Here is a 4525-nt window from a genome sequence, read left to right on the forward strand (position 1 = left end):
TTGCTTAATGGGAATCGCAGTTCCTGTAGCACAAGGTAGACTTGGCAGAAAGAGGAAAAGTTCCTCAATGCAGGCATTCTGAGAATTACAGTTATTGTCTATGCGCTGCTTGTACCCTAATTCACTCTAACGTTCAGAAAATGAGTCCAACGCTGATGCCAGAAAATAAAAACTTTTGGACGCAGGGAATTGACTGAGCTGGCATTTCCCCAAGTACATATGCTCTTAAAAAAATGACTGTAAGATATCAGATATTGCATAAAAGTACAGATGAAGTACAGGATTCTGTGCTCAAGTGACTGCAAAACAAACAGGTTCATTTTAAAGAGCTGTTTTCTTTTTAAAAATTTATTTTGTTGAAGTATAGTCGATTCACAGTGTTGTGCTTATTTGTGTTGCACAGCAAAGTGACATAGGTATACATTTATATATTCTCTTTCATATTCTTTTCCATTATGGTTTATCACAAAACATGGAATGTAGCTCCCTGCACTCTACAGCAGGACCTTGTTGTTTATCCACCTATATATAAAAACTTAATCTGTTAATACCAAACTCCCATTCCATCTCGCCCCCCATGCGCCCCCCCACACACACCACGTCTATTCTCTATGTTTGAGAGTCTGTTTCATAGACAAGTTCATTCATGTATAATTGATATCGTACAGTATTTGTCTTTCTCTGAGTGACTCGATTCATTTCATATGATAATCTCTGGGTCCATCCATGTTGTCAAAGCAGTTTTCTTAACCCAAGTTTTCTCAGACTTCGTTATGCTAATGTTTATTGTAATGATGATTGTGGGGGCAGCCAGCTGCCTGGTTTGCAGCATTTATACAAAAAAAAAAAAAAAAAGTATATCATAAACTATAACCTTACCCACCCCAGAACACTATAGGGGATGAGTATTCAAAAAAAGGATACAATTATTAAAACTACATATGTCAACCTACCCTTAATCTGTAAATCTAAGAACCTGTACAAGTCAGACCCTTAGAAATAAGGATTTGTTGCAAGGATGAGTAAAATGAGGCAGACAAGCCTTTGGTGAAAGAGGCAGACTGGTAACAAACCGTTTCTTTTCATGGCCCTGCACGGTCACCAGCTCTCCTCTCACTACTAACTGGCCAACCCTTTCCCAATAGCCTTGTCTGTCCCCTCCAGTTCTCGGTCTAAATTCAGGAGGAGCCAATGTCTGTCTTTGATTAATCAACACACCCCGTTTTGGACTGTGCTCTCAGGACCTTGCTGTTCTGTGTCCTTTGACGCCTGCGTGGGGTCCTGCCCAGTGTCCAGTTAGAGTCTACCTTGACCCGTCCTGTGTTCCTGACCTAAGGACTATTGGAAAAGAAAACTGAGTAAGGCTGAAACCCTGATAGAGCATTCTATATTTGCAAAATAAAATTACAGAATTAAAGGGGGGAAATAAGCATCATCTTAAAAATACAGAGGAGAAGCAAATCCCTGAAAACAACCTTTCAAAAGAAGCACAAGTATATAAAAACATTGGGTGATCTCAACATCCCAGGAGATCTTATTTGTCTTGGTAAAAACAGAAATCCCTAAGAAGTGAAAAGTGGAGAAAGAAGCAGGATAAGAAGGAGAGACAGGATGTCAAAGAAAAAAGAAATGGCATAATTCAAATATACAGAACAAGGAATAAAAGCAGAATCACTGCTATAGAAATTTAAATATTTGCTGTGAAAGTCAAAAGTACAAACCGATGCAAACAGGAGAAGATAGTATTTATGTAATAAGACATTAGCTCAAATGCAAGCCCTCTCACATCTTCCTAGTATGCCCTCTGGGATTCATGGTCAGTTACCAGCATCTTCTCTACATTCATTCCTTACTGAAATTTTTCCTGAGGGTGACACCTAACTTAACAACTCTTTCAGGTCAAGGCTGTATTTCATTTCGTGCACCATGTATCCCAGTGCACAGAGATAAGCAAAGTGCCTCTTCATTCTCCATTGCTGTTTCCAAACCATCTTCAGTTCTTTTTCCTTCGCAAATCTTAACCTCTTTAAAAATCATGTTTTGGGACTCTGCAATTTGCTACCCTCTATGATGTGTCATCCACATTGTGTGTGTGTGTGTGTGTGTGTACAAGACAGTGTCTCCCTCTCCATCAGTATTTCTGCAATTATAGTTGATGCTTTCAGTATTCATTTGGATAATTCCTTTTGGTCTTCAAGTTCTTGGACCTTCTAAGCTCCAGTTATGTATGTATGTATGTATGTATGTATGTATTGTATCCTACCTTGACTAAGCATATGGTCATTGACTTGATTTGTTTATGGCATCTGCTCTCCCCCTTCGAAATCACAATAAGTACCCCTTTTTCTGATGACCACCTCTAATTATTCCAGCTCACCCAGCCCGGGATCTCCATGCCACCAATCCCTCAAGAGTGCTGAGAGCTCCAACCTGTGAACCCATCTACATTTTCTTATATGTTTTAAAACATTTTTTGATGTGGACCATTTTTTAAAGTCTTTATTGAATTTGTTACAATACTACTTCTTTTTTGAATGTTTTGGATTTTTGGCCCAGAGGCATGTGGAATCCTAGTTTCCCAATCAGGGATCACATTTGCACCCTGCGCTGGAAGGCAAAGTCTCAACCACTGGACCACCACGGAAGTTCCCAGTTACATTTTCAGCATTAGCAATGCTTCTTATCTCATCCAGCACTCCACTCCATGCTCTGCCTGGATTCCAGACCTCCTGACTCCCCATCCACCCAAGCTTTTCCCTCCCCTAGTCTCCTCTATCAGAGAAGGCAATGGCACCCCACTCCAGCACTCTTGCCTGGAAAATCCCATGGATGGAGGAGCCTGGTGGGCTGCAGTCCATGGGGTCACGAAGAGTCGGACACAACTAAGCGACTTCACTTTCACTTTTCACTTTCATGCATTGGAGAAGGAAATGGCAACCCACTCCAGTGTTCTTGCCTGGAGAATCCCAGGGATGGGGGAGCCTGGTGGCTGCCATCTATGGGGTCACACAGAGTCGGACACGACTGAAGTGACTTAGCAGCAGCAGCAGCAGTCTCCTCTATCCATCCCATGCAACAATTTTTAAAGTTTCTTTTCCTCAAACCCCATCAGCAAGTCTTGTCAGCTGTTCCTCCAAACTACATCCTAAATCCATGCACTGTTCTCTGTTGCCTACCATCTCCCTGGTTCAAATGACCATCACTTCTCACCTGAACTGTGTCATGAGTTCTCACCCTAACCGCACCTCCTACTTCTTTCCTATCAATAACCACTCATGATATACCAACAAGGCTAAATATTTAGAGAATGTAGACAGAATCTGAGGTTTCCACTTCGTAAAACCCTTCAATGGCTTTCCATCTCTCTGCAGGTCCCATTAGATCCTTTGTAAGCTGGACTCAGCCTGTCTCTCAAACCTTAGCTTCTAGGAATTGATGTCATATTCACTGTGCTCAGGACTTTCTGGCTTTCTTTTATTTATTTGAACAGTCACCACAACCATCATGCCTCCACACAAATGTTACATTTCAGAAAGGCTTTTCTTATATCTCTGTTTAACACTGAGCACCGCCTCCCTCTTTTCTCATCAGTGCTTTCTGCCAACTTCCCTGTTTTTCTCCCCTGTGTTTATGGTCCATCTACTTCTCATAGAATAAGCATAAGGATCCATTACAACAAGGATCTTTCTATTGTGCATGCTGTGGCATTTCCAGCAGTGCATAGTGACTGCTACTCAGTAAAAAACGAACAGAAAAGTGAAAAAAGAAACTATCAAAACTGTCAGGGTTGAAAAATGATCTGAATGTTCAGATTTAAAATATTCAAATGTATTAAGAAAAATCATCAACCTAGTAAGGACAAATTTATGAAAAGTTGCAAAATTTAAAGACAGGTTGTCCACAGACTTTTCAGCTGTCACCATAGGAGCCCAAGGACAGTGGAATTATGAAAAGGGATGGCTGTTATTTTGACATTTATAGCCAGCTTAATTTTCTTCCATATGGAATGCTACTAAAAGACACTCTCAGATAGCTGAGGAAGGTTGCTATCAACTCTTCTAGGATTAAAATAGACAATAAACTAGAATAAAATTGCATTTTATTTCTATTACTATTATTTTTTAATGTTTATTTTTGTATTTGTCTGCCCTGGGTTGTAGTTGAGGTATGCAGGTTGTTTCAGCGTGTGAGATTTTTAGCTGGGGCATGTGACCTCTTAGCTGCAGTATGTGGGAACTAGTTCTCTGACCAGGGATTGAACCCAGGCCCCCTGCATTAGGAGTGTGGAGTCTTAGCCACTGGACCATCAGGGAAGTCCCTAGAATAGAATATTTTAAAAGAATGAATAAAAACTCAGAGCTCAAAATATGATTTTTTTTTTTAACTTCAAGAGTGGGCCAGGAAACTACTTAGGTATATTTTATAGACTTACAAAACATGCCTCAGAGTGCTTCTATTAGCAGTTTAATTTTTCCTACAACTTCCTTCACATACCAGGAATTATATTTCTCATTCCACATGCTTA

This window comes from Bos javanicus, chromosome 23 (genome assembly GCF_032452875.1).
Source record: "Bos javanicus breed banteng chromosome 23, ARS-OSU_banteng_1.0, whole genome shotgun sequence".
Taxonomy (NCBI): Eukaryota; Metazoa; Chordata; class Mammalia; order Artiodactyla; family Bovidae; genus Bos; species Bos javanicus.